We start from the raw sequence: 9,840 nt of genomic DNA, 5'->3' as shown, positions 1-9,840 counted from the left end.
TGTGTGTGTGTGTGTGCGTGTATGTGAATTAATGATCACAAGTCTGTGCGTGTGTTTGTGTTAATTAGTGATCACACCTCTGCCCACGCGCGCGTGGTGACGTCACTTACCCACTGTCTCCTCCCCCTTTCTGCATTCAAAACAAAAAGGGGAAAGGGCCCATTGTAAACATTGTAAAACACACACAAAGACAAACAAGAGCAATATTTGAAATCCAACTTCATTTCAAAATGTTCGCAAAATAAAATTTGGAGTGGAAAATATGCACAATATATTTTATACCTATGACTTCGAAAGCAACTTGAACCCTTATCAAAATGCAACCCAAATAGGCTGCAAATGATTGAAAATTGATACTTGAAATGGTAAAAGCTGTTAAAACTAGCTGCATTCTCTCCAAGGTAATCCTTTACTCAGCACATCAAGCATTACTAGTTATAGCATGTAAGAGATTTTAAAAATGAGATTTCATATATTGCTCAGGATGAAACAGAAGACACCACTGAAGTCCACCGTTAACTGAGTATTACAGGACATGTATGCAAGTGTAAAATGTGCACTTCCTATTTTTATTTATGAGCCCTCTTCACATAATCATAATATATGTGTTCTCTAATTTTTATTTGGTCTTTACAGGTACATAAGAGGCAGTGTAGTGTGTGTGCGTGTGTTGAGGCCCGAGGGGTTGTCTGTTATCTTTGGTTATCTAGCTGTATGAGTGCTGTACATTCTTCATAAAGCTAGATAACCGAAAGTAACAAGAATCCCATTACATGCCTTCACCGCTGAAGGAAAATCAACAACAACACACACGATATGATGTGTGTGTGACATCAGGGTCAGGTGGGGGAAAAAAAAAAAAGGTGAGCTGGTGTGTAAAAAAAAAAAAAAAAAAGGTTGCATGTGTGATATGCTAATTGGTGTGTTCATGGTGGTACATGTGGACTTGAGCGGCACTGTGGGGCTACTTCTCAATCCAAACTGCTGCTGCAAACGCTTCTTAAAATCATATTAAATGGGATCAAATTAGAATGATATTTTTTTAGTGCACATTGTGGGATAAAAAATGTAACAAAATGCTCTCGTGGACCCGATTTATTTAATAATTTCCATTTATTTAAATTTGATGGTGCACTGTCGTGTAAAAAATATATACATATTACATTATACATATCTATAAATGCATTGTGTATGTGTATATATATATATATATATATATATATATATATATATATATAAAATGTCCTTATTAATTTATTATCTATTTATTTTCAAAGAAAAAACTGTTGCATTCAATAAGGATAACATTGGTCGTAAAAACATTTGGACAATGTTAATTAATTCACTTTGTTGCAAGAAAAATGTGAAATTATCTCAGTGACACCAAACCTCTGAATGTAGGTATGGAATTGTAAATAATAATGACTAAGTCATAAATAAATAAATAAAAGGTGCCCATTCAGTGTAATATTTCATGTTTTAGGCAGAGCAGAAATCAATTTCCCTGAGGGGAAAATATGATTAGCACAGTTTTATATTGTTACCCTGGGAGGATAATTGCTGAGGTTATTTTTGAAAGTTTTCATAACACAAGAGAAAAATCTCAACAAACCAGAAGCATGCAGCTGCTCCTCTCAGCCTTTGCGTGTGACCTTGATAATTGACGATCAAGACAGGCATAAAGAAAATAAATACATTTTTAGTAATGTTTTTTTTCCAAGTAATATGACTCTAGGTTCAAAAAGACTACATAATTCCATGACCAGGCTTACAATGTAAAATATTATTTCTGGGTTGAATGTTTTGAATTTTATAAAAACTGTTTGGATGATCAAATGCTTGTGGGGGATGTCCACGGCCCATGTGCCTTAGGTTTACCACTCCCGTCAATCAGTTAAAAAAACAATCCTCACTTAAGCGTTCATTCAAATGTCCTTCGTGGATCTTAGTTACGTAGAACCTTCTGACGCCACATAAAGCGATTGCTCTGTATCCTTTGCAATTGTGAAATAAAAAGGAGCACGCGATGCAAATTCGGTTTCATTTGGAGCACCTCCACTCTGCCATCCTCTTTGTTTTTCCCTACTTTCGGAATCGTTTGCGACAGTGTGTCAAGTGTGTTTGAGTGTGTACGTGTGCATGCGTGTCAGAAGTGCGTGTGCATGTGTGTGTGTGTGTGTGTGTGTGTGAGGCAAACACACCTCAGCGCCGTAAAACGTCCTCAAATTAAAATCTTTATGAAAAGTCTACGTTTAAGCACCACATAAAAAAAAAGAATCTGGCAACCCTTATTGGGGTTTTATAAAGTGTTTATACACTGGTAATTAATTAGTTTTAACACTTAATAAACGTCTACCTGAACGTGAGCTGTAAATTGTGGCAGTGTAGCTTGGACCTCCCAAAAAAAAAAAAAAAAAAAAGAAGCTGAACCTCGCAAGTCATTTTCAGGTGTTTACAATACATTAGTAACAGATTTATTAACGTGTTATAAAGGTATAACTTAAAAATCATGGCGCAGTGTTAATTAAAGTGGTACCATTCCACTCCTGTAATTTTTCCATGTTAATGTTGTGTGTAAATGGCACAGACACAAAAAGAGGGTGGAAGGGGGGGTAATGTAGAAGGTTCCTATATTAGACAGGGCTTCCGTGGCATTTGGTGGCATGTTAGGGCGTTTGAGTAAGTGCAAAGTGGTAGTACACTCGAAGTATGCGGTTTTACTCATATTCCGCAGCTCCGGGAGAGGCGTGTGTGAAGTTTTAATACCTGACCCTCACTTCTCTCGTCCTCTTGACGCCGTCCAACAAGTATGTACTTTATAGGTCGCCGCAGACGCTGTAGGTAACGTTGGGAAATGGCGGAGTATTTGTTTCAGCTGTCATGTGGCCATTTTGGGGGATCTTTGTGCGAGAGTGACTGTTTGGCATTACTTAAAAAAAGGTGTAGACCTCCCCCCACCCGGTCCCCAGGAAAAAAAAACACACTTTTACATCGTTTTGTGTTTTCACATCCTCCTTTCTCCTCGCTTTACCCTCATTCACTTAATTTCTTTCTTTCGCTCTTTTTTTTTCTTCCCAGCTCGCCTTCTCAGATGGTCGGGCCTGATTTGTATGCATTTGCATAATGAATGTCATTTGCATGCTTGGGGGCAGACCATACCATGAGAACGGCTGTGTTGTGTGCGCGTGTGTGTGCATGTGTGTGTGCGCCCTCATGTGTGTTTTGTTAATATGCGCACCAAATATTAATCTCATGTAAATGAACGTGTTGTTTTTTTTCAATACAGAAAAATGACCACCTGGTTTTGTAGCTTCGTGACGTGTGAACGGAAATAACGCGCATGTGTCCGTCGTTGCATCATGCCCGCCTCAGCAATGCGACTCCCTCCTCAATCCCATAATCCTCCTCTCTCTTCCTCCACCCCTTCCTCTCCCACGCATACAAGTCACAGCCCTGCCACCATCTTAGGTGAAAGACTGGCACAAAATGGCAGCACGGCGAGAAAACGCATCGCGGCCACCCCCCCTCGCTCATCACACGTTACGTGAGCCTCCATGCTTTTCCGCGCCATCGCCCAGCCTCAAAACGGTGTTAATTATCGCCGCTGTGTTAATTGTAGCCCTCGCCACCCTGCCCCGGGCGGAGAGTGGGGGGATGAGAGAGGAGGAAGCTAAGCGGCGACGGCTATTGGGCAGCTGCCATTTTTGTGGGCAGCTGCGGCTCGGGCGTCGCCGCCGAGCGTTTTTTTTTTGGTTCTCGTCTGACATTTTGTGCCACTTCGATGTGATGATTGCGATCTTTCGGTATTGGAAAGCAGCGGACATCGATAACTGCGAGGTGCCATAATTGGCCAGGCCTGACAAGGGGGTGTAGGGAAACTATGGCCCGTGGGACAATTTGATGCCATCTGCTCATCATACCCTCCCACAAATACTCATTACACACAGAGAGGGCCCTCGGTTTACAATATACGACACTTTGTCTTAGGTCATCATCCTTGATTTATATTTAGGGCTGACTAGTTTTTTTCATCCAAATATTTACTGCAATTATTTGTAAAAATCTCAAGGTTATCAATGGCGCACAGAGAAGTAGTTTACACAGCAGCATAAGAATATGTGGTCAGATCCAGGCCTTGACAACTTCAGTTTCTTCTTCTTCTTCCTGTTTCTACTGTTTTCCCAGAGTTACTTGTCACTCAGCATGACATAAATCTTTCCAAAATTCAGTAGTGGGCGCCATTGCTAAAAATCACCCTCATCTGGCGGGGTGGCGGGTTTTTAAAAGTCAAGCCCCTGGTCACGCGGCACAAGAAGTTACGCTTAGTAACTGCACTGCTTCCTTTTTTTTTTCCCAATTATTTAATTGTTTTATGGCCTAAAATAGCTTTCAATGCAAATATTTCCTATAATTAAAATTGCATGACTAATCTTTAGGACAAAAGTGTGTTAAATGTACAAACTCATGCTACGTCGTCACCGGAATAAGGGAACTCAAACTACTGTAATTGTGAGTACCGTATATTTAGTTATATATTTTCATACTATTATTTTTATTATGGCCCTCAGAAAAAGGCTACCATGGAGAATACGTCGACTTACACTCTGACTTTCGCCTTTTTGTGTAAACCGTGCGAAAGTCGCAATTTGTTTTGTCGTTTTCAAATGACAATAAAGGCGGTAGGTAGGGTCATCCCAACGCGGGGCTAGGATTCGGGGTGACGTGTGTGCTGGGGAGGAAGAAGAGGTGTAGTAAGAAAACGTGAGAAGAAAAAGAAGAAGAAGAGCGTGGGGGGGGTGCAGATGAGGCGAGGCAGCCTGCGACAGTGAGATCTCAATAGTGAGAGGCCTTCTTTGTGCTTGTGTGTGAGGTTTATTTGGGGTGGGGGGTGTTTGTGTGTGTGTGTGTGTGTGTGGGGGGGGGGGGGGGGAGTGTCCTTCCCCGGCCCCTCAGACAAGCGACACATTGTCCTCCCCAATGCGCGGCGGCACTTGTGGCGTAACGCCATTATTTAGGCCAGTGGAGGGAGCGGGAGTCTGCGGACCAGCTTAACCAAAACGCCAATTAGAGCTGGATGGCCCTGATTAATGGACGAGGGAGATTGGTAAACAATGGCGGCCATTGTCAGCGCGGGGCCCCCCGCCGGCCAAGCCCGCATACAAACACGAACCCCGACCCCGCTGATTCCGTTCTCACACTCGTAACGCAGACGTGCCCGTTTCACGCAGCCGCCCGGCGAAGAAGCCGCACCAGTCTGAATCCTTTCACACGGCAACATTTTGTCCTGTCATCAGAGATTTCTGATACTACCTCCTAAGACGGAAAATTGCCAGGTCGACTTTGCTTTAACGTCAGTGTTTGTGCTATCCATCTCTGATCTTTATATAGAACCCAGGGAAGTGGGATACTTCGCTAATTCAGCATTTTCACAAAACAACACTGCGTCCCGTCAGTGGCCGCATTTGTCGCGATGAAAATACTCAAAACTATTTGAGCAACAATTGCTTTCACCAAGATGGTAGAAGAGCTTGTCCCACCTTTACGGCTATGGCGGGAAATTGCCAGGTCAACTTTGTCCCTGCCATTCTGTGTCGGTGCCGTTTACATACAATTAGCTTTAGCCATTAGCTTCTCTTGATCTAAAGTAGTCGTTTTCCCAGGCTAACTAAAACGTAACTAAAAAGTCCAAAATCTGCAAATGCGTTTGGTTACGATATGCAATTTGAAGATGAATAAATAACCCGGGGGGAGGTTCCTCCCCATTCGTTAATCTCCCAACCACGCAATGTTTTATTTAGCTGTGCATTTCAATACGGCCTCCACTTTTGTTCCCCCCCCCCCCCACCTTAAGCATACGAGCTGCATAATTAGTGTGTACGCCAATCAGGACCGTGCCGATGCGGGGTTGCCATGGTGACCCAATCAGGGCTCGTAACCCCCGTGTTGGAATAAGAGCGTGGGAGAAAACGTGTTGGGTAGTTGAGACAATGATGGAGGGATGAGGAGGAGGAGGCTGGCGGCCATATTAGTGTACCATCTGCGGGTAGTAATCTACAGTTTACAATGTAAAGGGAAAAAAAAACGACTATCGAACGTCAAATTTAACATTGGGTAGCTTTTCATTTTACGTGTGATTTAAAATTTAAGCATCCGGGTTTCTATTACACTGTTCATGTCTGTAAATACATAATTAATGTACACTGTCTGTCTTATTACAGTGTGTGTGGACAATTTTTCCTGAACTACAAAAGCTGTTAAAACTGGGGAAACGACAACAAACCGGCAGCTTTGCTTCTGATGGACGGGAGACGGGATGGATGATGTGAAATGCTTTCATAATATATGTTAAATTAATATTTGTAGCATTGTGCAGACACATACACATACTCATATTATTGTGTTATCATACGGACTTGTGTTCATTACGTAATTCAGTTGAAACTCATTAGAAAAAGAGGATAGTTGTAGATTTGGAAGGGCAAATGCCAAATTTACATTTTTTTAATGGATTTTTTTTGTACAACACTGGTGATATCATGATTCGATTCGATGCAAACAATCAAATTTTTGACAATCTGTCTGCAATGTGGACACAACGCACTGCTTACAATCATTATGTAATGGGTATTAATGATGCGGTTAAAAAAATACACTCGGTAGTTTTGCATTATGGATTCTTTGCACATAAAAAATGTTGTTGGCTTTGCACGTTAACGGTTTGATACGGGTTCAGAGAGCTAAATTGAAGAAATTAATGTATACGAGCAGATGTGCAATTCTAAATGTTTTACGAGTTCATTTGACTTGTGTTGGGCTGTGAGGATGTAATAATACTATTTGGTGAGATTTTATTTTTTACAAAAATGCACTATGACTTACTGTTGCACATGTTCCGCACTCTGTTTGCACATAACTTTGTACTATGCAAATTTTGCTATTGTCGATACAGTCAATAAAAAAAAAAGTTTACATGAGACGATATATGATTGCATCTATTTTGTTTTTCATGACAGTTTTTTTTTTGGGGGGGGGATGTGGGTCGGGGGGATCTTGATAAGTACTTGGCCTACGTTAAGTGGCTTTTCGTCAATTCGCATGAAATGATAAAAAACATTCCGCTCGGACAGAACCAGCTGTCACGCTTGCGTTCCCGTCGGCTGATCAATGTTTATACGCCGTGCACAATCACGAAGGTGAACCGCAGTCACATCTGGGCTGAAACGGAGTGCAGCTGTTCTTAAGGAGGCACAGGCCGTGACTTCCTGATGCTGCTGTGATATTATTTAAGTCTCATATTTCATCAAGTAAAAGGCAACAGCGTGTGACTGATTTCAAGTCTGTAAAAAGCACCAATCACACGTTTTCTTTCTCATAGAGAGCCCGTAACAATGTGTGCTTCAGAGCTGGGAAAATGGATACAGCATTTGTTTTATACACAATCCAGAAAAGATAAATATTGCCCAAATTGTGCGCACTTTCCCACAATGAGAATCTAATCTTTATGATTATTATTTTTTTGATCACACACTTATGCACTAATGATTTTCCCCTACGAAGTATGGCGAGCAACAAGTAGCAGCACATCAACATGGGGGACAAAAATCTAAATAAATTGTGAGTACAATTAATTTACCAAACCACCTGTTATAAAAATGAAAAGAGAGCAGCCGTTATCATAAAGTGATCATTATTAGTGTTTTTTTTTCCATGCAAGGCACTACAAGACCAATAAGGGAGCAGTTTAGAGTTCAAGTTCTGGCCCAAACAACTGACATTAAGAGTTAGGATTCAAAATGTCGACCTTTTTGTCACTGGACAACTGGCTCTACCAACTGAACCACATGACATAATTGATGTACATCCATCCATGTTCTTCGCTGCTTATCCTCACAAGTGCCGCGGCTGTCCCAGCTGTCAACGGGCAGGAAGCAGGTTACACCCTCAACTGGTTGCCAGCCAATCGTAGGACACAAAAAAACAAATAGCCGCACTCACAATCCCACCTAGGGGCAATTTAAAGTGTCCAATTAATGTTGAATGTTTTTTGGGATGTGGGAGGAAACCCGAGTGCCCGGAAAAAAAAACCCACGCAGGCACGGGGAGAACATGCAAACACCACACAGGGAGGTCTGGGAATGAACCCGGGACCTCACAACCGTGAGCCCAACGCGTCCCAGCTGAGCCACTGTGCCGCCCTTTAAATGTACAAGTTAGCCCATTTAAAAAGTCAGTAATGCAGTTTTTTTTTTTGGGGGGGGGGGTGGCATCTAGTGAACTTCACATAAGTAGTTGACACCTCAAAAAAAAATCTTTCATTCCTAACTCCCACTGCGAATGCAACTTTGAGCGCTACTTCAGATGGTGTAAACTCAAGCATCCTTGACTCTGACTTATTAATGAGACTGTGAGTCCTGATGAATGGGCGGGGGGCGGGGGGCGGCTGGGCTGGGGTGGGGGGTGGCCATATGAGAGGTAGACCCGCTGGCCCAGACAGCAGAAAAGTTACGGGAACCGTCTGATTACAATGGAATCAATAACAAGACAAAAGCTCACGTCTGGGAGGGAAAAATCGTGGGAAGTGCAGCCAAGAGCCTGATTAGCATGCTGCCTAGCGAGTCCCTGTCGGAGGGCGGGTGGGACCTTATGGTGAAGAATGGCTCTGAGGGAGTGGGGGGGGGGGGCGAGGTTGCAGAGGGCCAGACTGGGGATGCGGAGAGTCAAGGAAGACAGCCTCACAAAGACAGACACGGTGCTAGGGGGAGGGGCCGCGGGGGACTGATGGGTGACGGCCTGGGGTGGGATGGGGGGGGGGGGGGGGGGGTTACTGGGTGCTGTGAAATTGGGCGGTGTGAAGGAAATGAGTTCAAGTTCAAGAGCAAAGCTGGAAAACGAAGACCAAATCCGTGCCAGCAAAATTATGGGCTCTGACATAAACTGACGATGTGCTAAAACGTTTTATGTTTCTACACTTTGGATGATTCGAACTGAAATAAATTGTAATCGTATTTTTCATTTTAAAAAACAATTTCAGATAAATGTAATTTTTAATACTCTTTTTTTTCAATTCGCTGATTGCTTCAGGAAAACATGGACTCAATATCAATCAACATCAATATTTTTTTTACGATACAGTATCAATACACCGGCCGGCATCAAATATTGATCTTATATGTTTTAAATCACTTGTGGCATAAACGCTGTACGGTATCAAGATAGAAAATTTCACATTACGAGTTATCCTGTGAATTCCAATCCATTCGAATGGTCTTCACTTTTTCACTTCAGTTAAGACTTCGCAACTTGACTCATTATTTTTCTGTCGCGCGGGTCAAAGGTCAATAAACTTGAAGATTTAAAAGGCCATTGGAGAAGGTCACACAGAGCCACCGCCCCCTCCGTGGGTCAATAATGTCTTGTAAGGTGACGAATTAGGGAGGAAGTGACCATTGTCCATCCGCCCCTGAGGTCAAATCTTTTCATGTCACACTCAATTCCTTGCCCAAAACAAGCACCTAACACCTTCATTTTCCACTGAAAGCGTTGCTAGTTATAGTCCACTGTTTATATACCACGGTTAAGTGAGAAAAACAACAACAATGCTACTGAATAACAATTCATTCATGAAGAGCAGTTAATTACTGCTAAATACATATCCATATGTTTGACACATTATTCATGGGATTTGGAACTGGTCCCGAAAGGCGAAGTGATTTTATCGATTAATTTAAGTTTATTAGTGAACCATTATTTTCGTCCCTATTGATGTGTTCCGCAGCTTCTACTCTCGCCACAAAAAGGAGCAGTCAGTGCTGCCTATAAGTGATTTGATAAATTTTATTG

Source organism: Syngnathoides biaculeatus, chromosome 1 (genome assembly GCF_019802595.1).
Source record: "Syngnathoides biaculeatus isolate LvHL_M chromosome 1, ASM1980259v1, whole genome shotgun sequence".
NCBI classification, from domain to species: domain Eukaryota; kingdom Metazoa; phylum Chordata; class Actinopteri; order Syngnathiformes; family Syngnathidae; genus Syngnathoides; species Syngnathoides biaculeatus.
Note: the sequence above shows the minus strand (reverse complement) of the source record.